Genomic DNA, 13,302 nt, shown 5'->3' on the forward strand with positions numbered 1-13,302 from the left:
TGATCTGAAAAAATATACCTAAATACCCATAAAAATTCTCTGATAGATTTTTCTCTCGCAGAATGCTCTACCAAATTCTTTTTCTGCCCCAATCTGCAGAATATCTCTACTGCATCTTGTTAGAAGTGCATACCGTATGTTTTGTACTGTCATGATCTTCTTGAGCCACACAATATCTTCTGACAAATTCTACATACTCTAGAATATGCATAATATCTATGCTTAGGCCTGTCAAGCCCATGAACTTCAGTTTTAGCTTGTGAGAGTTATTTTTCTCATTGTTTTGAGTTGTCTTTTATTGTCAGTATGGACAACCTTGCACCTTTTGTGGCCTATATGAGGCTGATTGTGCCCTTATAAAGGATTTTTATTAAAGTATATTATTTTTTTGAAACTCTTATTTCTTCCCTTTGAGTTTTCTCTTTCCTAGAGAGTAATTTCGTGCTTGTGGACTTAAGCACACCCCCCTTGTGAACTCTATTTATGTGGATTCAGGACTTTGCTACTTCCAATTGATCAGGGCTTGTGGATTCAAGTCATGTTCCTACATTGTTCATGTATTATGGCCGTGTGCCACGCAGTCAAATCTTGAGCTAGGAACAACGCTCGGATCAAACGCGCGGTGGCCTCAACGCTTGGACATAAACATTGAGCAACCTTTGCTTGTGCAGCAGAAGCCTCTTACAGCAGCTTTAGATTGCTCGCAGGTTAAGGAGAGAGGGTAGCAATTAGGCCCCATATATGAATTAGGTCCTTGTATTATAAAGGAACAAGATTACATCAAAGTTGTAGCCATTACACGTGGAAGACGATGGATGATACTGAAGTAAGGAGACAAAGCATCATGCACCTTGGTAGTGGCATTCTTACGCCTTGAGGCTGGCAGCCATGCGCGCATGCCTGCCGGCATTGCTGCACACTCATGCCCTTGGGCCGAGCGCCTCTCGCAAGTGGGTCATGGCCCTCGACGCACCCGCCTAACCTTGACGCTCCACATGCCATCAACACTCGCGCTGACATAACAGTGCTCAGTCTGCATTGGCATCACTGTGCTTGGCAGCCCAAGTTACTCGCAGGAATGATGCGTGCCCCACAATTGTATCGGTACTCTTTGTGCACCAATGCCTTAGTTTCCTGGCAGAATGTCTCCTGCCCCACGCCCTGCAACCCACACATACAGTGCGCACGGCCTGCGCAGGCAGCCTACATGGCCCGCACATGCACAGCTCTTACGCATAACGTCGCGCCTCTACCGCCCAGCCTGCGCGTCCCACGTGCGCACGCAGCACTTGGCGCCCCCGCCCATGCCCGCATGCTCTAGGTGGCCTGGGCGCGCAACACGTGTGTGGCCTACCTTGATTCCTTGTGCTTGCACATCGACGAGCACAATAACCTAATGGGCAGTGGCTTTAAAGATTAGGGTCAGGTGTCATTGCCCAATTAGGGTCATTACCTTGATGCGTCATGACCTTGATGCCAATTAGGGTCATTACTTGGCTTTAAAGATTAGGGTCAGGTGTCATTACCTTGATGCGTGTGGTGTTCACGCTTAAGGACTCAGCCCCCTATTCTGAGTCCAAGTACATGGACATGTCCTCACAATAAGGGCATGTCCTTGACATCTTCACAAATGTTGAACCTCCTTGGCATCTTCACAAAGGCCAACCATTAAGGATATCTCTAGCATGCACATTTCTTCATGATATATGTAATTGTGTATTTTTCATAATTAATAAATATTATCATCCTTTAAGATAATATATATAATCATATAAGATAATTTTTTTGATAATATTTTTAAGATAGTTTATTTAAGATAACTGATGTAATACGATCGGCCGGGATCGATCGGCTCGTATTACGCCATAAGAATTCGATGAATAATTTCGTGAATGATATGAATATATGACGATGAAGAGAACGTCGAATGAGCAAGACTCGGTCGTTTACAAACAGGGAAGAAGACCTCGCCGATCAAGGGGAAGATATTGACCCTAGATCAAACTCCCAATGACCCTCTTGACCGACTAGACGACTACGAGGTAAGGGGCGTGTGACGGCCCTAAGATGTTCGGCATTCAAATCAACGAATATCCTTTCAACCACAAAAATAAGATCCTATATCTCGACGAATATGGCTAACCCTATCCGTAGATTATATTGAAAGAGGGCAGCGGACGAGATAGGGGAAGACGACACTGAAGGCGGTAATAATACTGGGAATGACGGAGGGGAGATGAGAGGGTACCTTGTATGTCGATAGTCCACGGTGTGGGAAATGGTGTCTCGACGTAGTCAAAGGCGATGGGAGATTCCGCGTGTGTGAGGCACAACAAGGGCGGAGGATGGGTTTCTTGGCTTGTAATCAGCCCAAGAATGCCTCTGGATGGTGGCTCGTGTCGATTCTTGAATTTCTTGCGCAGTAGTTGATCAGGAACGCCAAGAAGGTGACGATTTCTTGAAGCCTTGATCGTTCTTGAGCGGTAGTAGATGAAGAATGCCAAGAAGGTGGTGGTTTCTTGAAACCTTGGGGTTCTTGAGCGGTAGTTGATCAAGAACACCAAGAGGGTGGCGGTTTCTTGAAATCTTGGTGGTTCTTGGTGGATGGCGATGGCGGCGGCAGACGATGGCGACGGCGGGGACGATAGCCTCCAAGAAGAGGGTTCATTAAAATAACCACCCAAGAAGTCTGTGATAGAGGGGCGTTTCTTGATCTTCTTGGATGGATCTTGGAGGGGGTTGATGGTGGCGGCGGGGATGATAACCTCCAAGAAGAGGTTTCTTGGACGTTTCTTGGGGACTAACAACCTAAGATTCCCAAGGAGAGGGCATTCTTGGAGGAGGTTGGTGAAATCTTGTGGAGGAACAACAGCGACGCGTACCCGGAGTGATCTCGACAGTGACGGTTGACGATGCTTCTCCCTTGGTGATGCTTTCTTGAATCCTTGAGACCCTTCGGAGTGATCTCGACGGAGGGCTTCTTGGCTTCAAGAAGGGAGGAATTCTTGAATCTTTTAGCTTCTTTGGAGTGATCTCGACGAAGACGTTGAACGTGTTCCCACGGAGTGGTCTCGACGTGGGCGACGCGGGCTCTACTCCACAGAGTGGTCTCGACGTGGGCGGGAATAGCCAATTCCCTCTACTCTACTCATTACGATAGGTGGAGACAAGAGTTGTAAAAAGTCTTTCAACAAATGACTCAAATGTTCCTTGGGCATGCTATCCCCTTATATAGTGAGGATAGGTGCCAAGTGAATGTGGGGAGAGGATGAACCGTCACGAGACGTGGTTTGGCCTCTCCTTATAATTTGAAAATAAAACTGAAATTTCAAAAGTAAAAGATAAAAGGTGAGGCCCAACATTGGCCCAGTCCATGAAATCCAAAGACACAAGCAAAACATAAACAAACACAAGGGAAGATAGAGATGCTTACGCGGGGTACTTGAACCCCGGGTGGCGAGTGTCGACGCGAGCTGCTCGGCGTGGCTGATGTCGTCCCGTCGTGCTGTCTCCAGGATGGTCCTCCATCAATAACATGTCCATACACATGCCTTACTGTTGTAGATCCCTTTAATTAAACGTGTGAAACTAGAAGACCTCCTTTCTTTTTAAATTTTATGAAAAAGTGTATCATCTCTTCATTTAGATGAGTTAGTGTTCTCCTCAATTGAGCTGTAATATTCCGGGAGAAACTTTTTGAAATGTTGCAAGGTAAAAGTAAGACAGTTATCTACGCATTCCTCATACTTTGTTTTGATTTTATTTTACTGTCATTGTCCTCTTTGTTTCTGATAAGCCTAAAAATGCTTGTAAATATGTCGTTGATTTGACGTTTAGACTTTTACAATAAAAATTATAAATACCCTTATCCACTAAATATAGAATATAGAGTAAGCAGGGGTCGAACCACAGGGAGGCAGCAAGCGCATTGAGCTGTAATTTATTAAAATTCACTTTTTAATAAATTAATTCAAAGATGAATTAATTTTGAAACTAATAAACCTTAATTATACTTAATAATGTTTTTAATTAATCAAAATCAAGTAAAAAACTTAATTTTGATTTTAAATATTTTGGTCAAAAATCTCAAAATAGGATTATTTCAATTATAAGATAAGATTAATTCAGATTATTAATTTCTCAATTATTATAAAATTTTAATACAATTTTTATGAATTGAATTTGGAATTTAATAATCAAGAAATGGATTTTTAAATTGGACTTCAAGATGGATAAATTTTAATAATTTAAATTTCCAAACACTAAAAATTGAAATCTAGAGAGAGAAAGTGAAGAAATTGGGAAAAAGGTGAAATCCGACCCTAAATTAAAAATCTAATAATGCAGAAATATTCAAAATTGATGTAGAACTAAAGATTAAAAACCAGATCTTGAATCAGAATCAAAATGCAATGCTAATTCCATTCAAAACCACTTCTACTGCATGTACATTTCACCCATGCCTTGGCGTTTTAGAATCGTTCAAGAAGGTTGAAATACAAATCAGAAACTTACAGATTTGAGTGTAGAATCACAAACTGTCAACTTCCAAAGCAACTCGTGTGTCCTTCCTAGCCAAATCCTTGGAGAGAGCTTCAAAAAGTAAATTTTTCCCTTTTCCAGGCCTCTATTTAAAGCTCCAACCGTTTGAATTGTAGAGGGGGAAAAGACAAACATGCTCTCAAATTTCAGCCCAATCGAACATATAAATCTCAAGATATCGCCATTTTACTGCAGATTAATCTGGCCGTTGGATCATTTTGTTATAAAAAAAATCAAATTTTATGATTGGCTGACACATTCTTTCTCGTTTAACGCTTTCTCGGATCGTGCTCTGACACGTAGTTGTCCGCGTCCGCCAGCCCAATCATTGAAAAGTCATTCCTGTATTTAAATGGCTAGAAACATGCCACGTCACCCGTCAGCACCGTAAAAGAAAAAAATTAAAAAAAATGGTCAGCTTACCGCATTTTTAACGTACGTGCTGTTGGTTGCCGCGTGCATTAAATGCACGCAGCTAACTGAATGAACGTACGACATAATTTTTTTTAATTTTTATTTTTCTTTAATGCACGCAATGTCGGTGACCGCGTGCAATGAATGCACACAGCGAATCGACACGACACAAATCATTGGAGCCAATGATTTGTTCATTTTGCGCTTCCAATCATTTGCTCAAATTTATGGGCAAATGACGTGGATGCCATAATTAAATAAAAATATATTTTCAATACTATATAAATAAAATATATTCTTTAAATTCGTAAAAAATATTTCTTGGCTATAGAATGGCCAGAAATTTATATACAAATATGGAAAAATTCCAGAAAAATTTGGAAAACCCTTACCTACCCTTATCCAAGTATTTAAGGCCCTGTAAAAAATATTTCTTCAATGAAATGCGGTTAAATACCATGTAAAAAAATGATAATCAAAGTGTAAGTGATTTATCTTCATTTTTATATGATAACATGCAAATATAGTCATTAAAACACATAAATATAATAAAAAATTCATCAATTAATCATGTTAATTTGCAAGTTATCGGTCTCCTTATTTGTCTTTCGTAATTTTCTCTTCTAATTTGGATTTTAGTTTCTAAGTTAAATGTTAAGAATGCTCCTTCAACTTCTTCTTTTGGTGCGTTGCTTTTTTAAGGGATATTTTTAGGATAACGTAAGTAGAACATCTAAAATTAACTAGTAGATTATATCATAATCACGAGGCAACTATAATTTATAGTTCATCATGGGTAGGGACACCATTGCTGAAATACTAACTTCTATTCAAAAGGCTGAGATGACTAAAAAAGGAATGGTTCAAAAGCATCCGCTAATATCACCAAAAACATGTTTTAAATACTTCTGCAAGAAGGTTTTATTTAAAACATTAGAAAACATTGAGAATATAATAGGAATTTTTCAGTTTCAAGCCTGTGACATAAAAGACCTAGGACAAGAATATCTAAAACTAGTTTCAAGCGTATAAGCCTACACGCTAAACAAATTTATTCTAACTCTCCATGAATTCCTATGTTTTTGGGTGGAATGGGAATCGCTATTCTTTCTACTTCTCAAGTTATAATGACAGATTTCAAAGCTTGCTTAAAAGGAGTTGGAGAACTTTGGGTTTATATATAGTAAGACTTTTTATAAGGTAACCTAATTTATAACTTCACAGTTCTAAAAAGAAAAAGAGAGGAAAGAAAGTTATATGGCTGTAGCAACTTAAATTTCTAAAGGGGTTTATCTCTAACCAGATAGCAAAAAGGGATTCATCAAGATTAATTACTCAATCAATTAAAAAATGATATTCTAGCATGGCTTAAACAGCAAAAATATAATTATACCTTATCTTTTGGAGGTAGATACGAGAGAGTTTTAGCTGGATACTAACCATGGATAAAGTGAAAAAAAAGATGAATGAAGTAGTTAGGATCCAACATTTGACGTCTTATTTTATAGACTTTGTGACCGAGATTTGATTTAGGGCTTTTGATTCATTTACTTCATGAAATAGAATTTGAAGTTCAAAAAATAAAATAATAAAAATAATAAAATAATTCAGCTCATAGAATAGTGATGTAATACGATGTCAGCCGGGATCGAGCGGCTCGTATTACGTCACAGGAATTATGATGCGATGACGTGAGATGTAATTCAATGCACGGGAAAATAGCGGATGAGCAGTAGAGGGAATCGGCGGATAACGGTGTCGGCTGTGCCGGTCAACGAGAGAAGAATGATCCCTAGATCAAACTCCCAAATGACCCGCGAAATCAACTAGACGTCTAGACAATGAGGGGCGTATGACGGCCCTGGAGTGTTCGGCATCTAGGCCAAAGAATATCCGTCAACCTCAAAGAATTCCTACACTCGACGACGGTGGCTATCCTATCCGTGAATTGTAATGAAAATAATGGCAGAGGACGCGATAGCGGAAGACGAGACTGGAAAAGATAATAATGCTGGTAAACAGAGGGGAGACGAGACTAACCTTAAGTCCCGATAATCCACGGCGTCAAATCTCGTTCTGGCAGGTGATGTGGTGTAGATGGTAACGTGTTGGTAGACGACTCTGGCGTGATTGCTCAGATGTCGGACCGATGGGCACAGGAGGTGATCAAGTCAACCGACCTTGGGACCATGACAAAGGATGTGGCAGCAGACGGGCACGCGCGGAGGTGTTTTGGTGCGCGCGCGCACGGGCCGGCGCGAGGAGCACGACGCGCGCACTGGCGAGCGGATGCACCGCGCGGTGATCGCAGGCGAGGGCGTGCGGACGCCTACAGCGGCGGGCGGAGAGGCGCGTGGGAGGGGTACCCTCTCGCGCGGGCGCCGGGCGATGAACGGTGGAAGGGTGGTCGAGCGGGAGGCGAGGGCGAGGGGCCAAGAATCAAGAGGAAAGAAGTGTGGGAGAATTGAGGGTTCAAGAATGGTAATGGGGAAGGGTCAAGAACGAGATGGGGAAAGGACCAAGAACGAGATGGGACGGATCAAGAACGAGATGGGAAGGATCAAGAACGAGATGGGGAGGGTTCAAGAACGTGGAGGGACGGATCAAGAACGAGATGGGAAGGGTCAAGAACGAGATGGGAAGGATCAAGAACGAGATGGGGGGTTCAAGAACGTGAAGGGACGGATCAAGAACGAGATGGGAAGGTTCAAGAACGTGATGGGAAGGTTCAAGAACGTGATGGGAAGGATCAAGAACGAGATGGGAAGGTTCAAGAACGTGATGGGAAGGTTCAAGAACGTGATGGGAAGGATCAAGAACGAGATGGGGAGGGTTCAAGAACGTGGAAGGACAGATCAAGAACGAGATGGGGGGGGTTCAAGAACGTGAAGGGACGGATCAAGAAGTTCAAGAAACTGGGTGGGACGTGGTAGAATCAAGAAACGGGGCGAGGGGAAGGAATCAAGAAAACGTGGGGGAGGGGAAAGAGGGGAAATTCAAGAAATGTGGGAGGATGTTCAAGAACGGTGGTGGGTTGGATCAAGAACGAAGAGAAGGGTGGGGTATGGATCAGGAATGGTGGAATGGTGGGAAAAGGTACCAAGAAATGGCTTTCTTGAACTGTAACAACCAAGAACCCTCCAAGAAAGAGGAGTTCTTGATGGATCTGGGGTGTGCTCCCTCGGTGGAGCAGATTTCCCCGGTTGATGGCGTGTCGGCGACGCTTCTTGAATCTCCCAAGACCCCCGAAGTAATCTCGATGAAGGCCTCTTTCGATTCTTGATGGCGGCGGCTTCTTGAAACTCTTTCCTCGCACCGGAGTGATCTCGACGGTGCGCTTTAACACGTCTCCCTTGGAGTGATCTTAACGGGAGAGACGTGGGCTCTACCCACGGAGTGATCTCGACGTGGGGTGGGGCTAGCCAAACCCCCTACACTACTCTCTACGATAGGGGGGAGACGAATTGTGAATAAACTTTTCAACAATGACTCCCAAGGTGTTCCTTGGGCATGCCATCCCCTTATATAGTGAGGATGGGTGCCAAGTGAACGTGGGAGAGGACGAACCGTCGCGAGGCGTGGTTCGGCCTCTCCTTACAAATTCAAAATACAAACATAAAAAGTAAAAAATGACGAGGACGGGGCCCAACAACATTGGCCCAGTCCACGAATCCAAAAATACAAACACACATGAAAATGAGCATAAGTAAAAAGATAAAAGTTCTTACGCGGGGTACTTAAACCCCGGGTGGCGAGCGTCGGCGCGAGCTGCTCGGCGTGGCTGACAACGTCCCGTCGCGTCATCCTCGAGATGGTTCTTCGTCATCGTGGTGTCGTCCTCGAGATGGTCCTCCATCAAATAGATTCAGAATAGAATTAAAATAAGGAATCATAAATATGAAAATAAGGGCTTCTGTTCATAAAATTTGCAAAAAATGTCGACTAATCCCAAGGCACAGAGAAATTATATTGATTTGTTCTAATCCAAGATATAAACAAAGACAAGGATAATCTGTGTAGCATTTTTTTAATAAAGCTCAAAATCACTCTCAAAATAAAGAATCTGTTTTAACATCAAATGGATATCTCTATAAATTTATGACTCACATGTATGATATGATAATATATGATAAAACCTATATCAAAAATTAGTTCTTGTAGGAATGGACGTATTAGTCACGAATAGAACCTGATGTTAAGGTGAAGCTGATAAAATAGATCTTGCTATGCCACGGACTTTACTTGAAGAAATGGAAGGAACATGTATAACACAGGAAATTTTTTTAAAAGTACAACAGAAATATTCTACAATAGTAGGTATTGAAGAATCTGTGCATGAAATTTTAATGAATTTAAAAGAAATTTTATTGAGAAGTAATCTATATGGCACTCAAGACACATCCATTTGCGTCAAACACCCTAAAAACTTAACAGCTGAAGATATTCCCTTTCTATTTTTCCACTATTATATAGAGTTCATGTTTTCAACATCAGTACATTAAAAATAGAACCTAATTTTCATCCAACCAGCTGCCATGTCGACGGCGGAGAACACTTTACCCGAAATGGACAAGGAGTTGGCCTTTGAGGAATTACAAGTAGAACATATTGTCGTTGCGTCAGAGCTTTGTGGATGAGCAAAAACATACTAAAATACTTTATATTTGTCAGAGATTTCACATATGAATGTGAAATGTGTCCCACAAAGAATGCGACAAAGGTTGTGTAGTTGAAGCACCCAACAGATGGTGGCACAAGCATATATTGGCACCATTTCAAATTTGTTCATCTTAAAGAACATGATGGGCTAAAGGGCAGCACTAGTATGCAGCCTTTATAGATGACTTATCAAACGACGTGACTTCAGATCTCTTTGGCAGAAGGCGGCCCTTGAGGGGTCAAACGCCAGAAGAGACAAAAGACATCATTAGTCGGCTAATATGTCACAGTGACCCATGATGGTGTTGGGTTGATACAGATGTGTGGAAGGAGACATGGCAATATACGACACAAACTAAGGTGCCCTCTCCTAGTGCACAAGTCATCAAGGCATGGATGATGAAGTTGTTTGAGAGGATGAAGGTGGAGATGTGTGCATGTTATCAAATGTCGACCGTGTGTCAGTGAGAGTCGATGCTTAGACGTCAGAGACGGGTTCTGGATTTCTGGTTGTAACAGTTCATTAGATTGAGGCTCGTTAGACTTGTCGTCAACGTATCCTCATCGTTTGCAAGCTCTATGGGAAGCATAACATGGAGTCTATGGATGAAATTCTTGTCTAATTGCATGAAGAATTTGGAGTCGACTCAAAGGTGAGTAATATTAAGAGTATTCCTCCATAATGGAGTTATTGGATGTAGGATAAAATGTTTAATATGCTTTCCATTGCAATTGTGTGCGGTGATCACTGATAACATCAAGTAACAAAAGAATGATGGCCATATTAGGAACAAAACTATGTGACTGGAACTTGGGGTTTAGCACCAGGAAACATGTTCCAAGGTTGCCTCCACGTAATTTTCCAAGAGGGTAGAGTAGCATGCACGAGATGGTAGAAGAAGCTATTGCAAAGAGAGATATGATTGATGTAGGAGCTGCACTCTTCACTAAAAAGGTTGAGTTAGACAAAGATCTCACGTGAAGATATGGAGCTATCAAAGGAGTTTGCCCTCCTATTGGGGCCTCTTTCATACATAACAGATCATGTTAGTTGATCAAAAGAGTCTGTTGTTAGAGATGTCCTCCTCCTAATGGGGCATTATCACGACAGATGGAGGATGTCATGAAGTGGGTTACTAAATTCATGTTTTTCATCGGCAAAAGACTACCTCATGATGAACAAGCATCATTGATGGTCGCATGCATCACCATGTAGACAAAACTAGATGACTAAAATAAGTTGATGTGGATATATGATGAAGTCCTTCGTGCCATGCTTCTTGACCCATTTTGCAAGGGGTCAATCTTTGATGAGGCATCTTATCTAAAGGTCATCTCCTATGTCAGAGGAATTCTCCCTACTTCGGAAGAAATTATACATGACCAATGCAACACAACCATGCCCTATCAACAACCATCAAAGGCGTGGGTCAATCAGGCCCTTAGCAGCACACCCTCTATAAGAACAAAATCACCATCCCCCCATGTGGAGGAATTTGAGACCTTCCTACATACAACGCACCAAGGAGGCGGAGATACTGCATGTGCCTAATAGGGCAATAAGGGTGTTCTCATCTATCTAGGACTAGCAATGGTTCAGCTACACCTTTCCCCAACAATGATTAACCTCGTCAAGTATCAGGTTGCCCGTAGCATTTATCAAAGGCTACTCCATCATACCAAACCTGGGGTATGGGGGTGGGGGGAGGGGAGGTGTATTGGATGGCTTGTGGAAATCCTGTTTTGCCTCAATCTCACAAAATGATACTCGTTATGTTTATGTACCATCTTTGCTTCTATAGTGTACATTTGTTTAAGTTTCCTAAGTTGACATTGATTAACTCAAATTGGGGTAAAAATTGCGTCATTATGAATTCAAGTTTAAACAAATTATTTGTAAATTTATACTCATAAATAATTTAGTTGGCTAGTGACGAGTAAGGTCATCTCCATAAGGAACTCGCTCGATAGGATGAAGACGGATAATTAGGATATATATGTTAGGGTTTATGATGGATGTGAATGGAGAGATGAGACTGAATCATGACAGCTGCGTGGTAGTAGAGTTTTATCTGGTGGATACGGTGATGGAGGTAGTGAGATTGACATAAGATGATGAGTAAAGTGAAAGATGTAGTAATGTATGTTGGCTTAAATGGGAAGGAGAAATAGGTGACGAGATCATATCGATTTAGGAGGGAACGTGAAATGGATGATAGTGGATGTTAGATAAGGATGATAATGGATAATTATGGAAGTGGATGAGGGATGGTGATAGATAGAGGTGATGGATGATGAAAATGAATGTACTAAAAGTGTTCGAGAAAACTCAATGTAAGCCATAAGGCTAACCTTAGATCCCTATATTTTACCAGGATCAAGGCGTCTTCCTAATGTAGATCAACCTCCCACTTCTATGTTGAACCTCTACAAGCACTAGAGACACCAAGGGACACTTGATGGGCCTTCAAAACGTTACTTTCTTTTTATCTGCCTCTGTAGGAGGACGTGAGCTTACCAATGTTTATTACAAAGATTAGTGCAAAATTTATAGATCCAAAATTTATGGATCCTCAGATACCAAGCTGGAAGTTGGACAAAGTTTTTTCTTTCCAAAGTTTTTTCTTTCCTCATCCTCCTCAGTGCTGTCACATCATTCGGTAAGGGTTTTGTCTCGATCAAGCATTTAATAGAAAAAAGAAAAAAATTGGGAAATAATGACATACTATTTAAATATATTATCTATTATCTAGTTTGCAGCTGATGTGGCGGTGCGTTAGCTCACACCACGTCAGCCATTTTCCGTTTTACTACAAAGAAAAGCAGATATGTGTGTGCTGTGTGAAAATTCAATGGGCGCCAGAATGTTTCACCATTCCGAGGAAAGAGAGAGAGAGACAAAGGAAAAAGACAGCATTTTTTGCCTCATTCTGCACCCGCATTTTTTGTGAAAAAAAGATTGTCTTGTCTCGAATTTTCCACATCACCATGGGCCAGAGATAACAAAAATAATATTCGTTAGTCACTGATGACATAACAGTTTAGGGACATGATTGGCTGATGACAATCAGTTACTGGGCTAATGAATGCATGTTGCATATCATTAGACTTAATCATGCTTGGTTGTCATTTGGTTTGTCGATCGGCAACACATGGCATTGTGATATTAAAAACACTAAAATATATTATATAATTCATATTTAGTACAATAAAGGCCCAAAAATATAAATAAATATACATTTTGAATTAGAAAATTCATATATTTACAAATTTAATGTCAAACAATTCAATAAAAAGTATGTTCTGACTCAACTATATTGTTTCAGAATTTGATGTCAGATAAAATCCCCAAAACTACATAAAATGCAGACAATTAAGAATATCATTCTAAAAATGATTGTAATCATTTTAAGCTCATAAAAATATATACTTAATTTAATGCAATTATGCAAGTAAATATGATCATATGAAGCTATTAAAATATCGTGTTATCAGACATCAATGTGGAATATTAATTTAGCATGAATTTCATATCAATGTTTCCTGCACATTATTCGTATCTGTTGTGATATTGTATTTGATATTGTTATAGTTATCTCATAAATGATATTGACATCCAATATCGATATCAGTCTAATGGTATCTAGAACTATTATCTATTCATAAATGGATAATGATACCCATTAT

The sequence above is a fragment of the Wolffia australiana genome, chromosome 12 (assembly GCF_029677425.1).
Source record: "Wolffia australiana isolate 7733 chromosome 12, ASM2967742v1".
NCBI lineage: Eukaryota > Viridiplantae > Streptophyta > Magnoliopsida > Alismatales > Araceae > Wolffia > Wolffia australiana.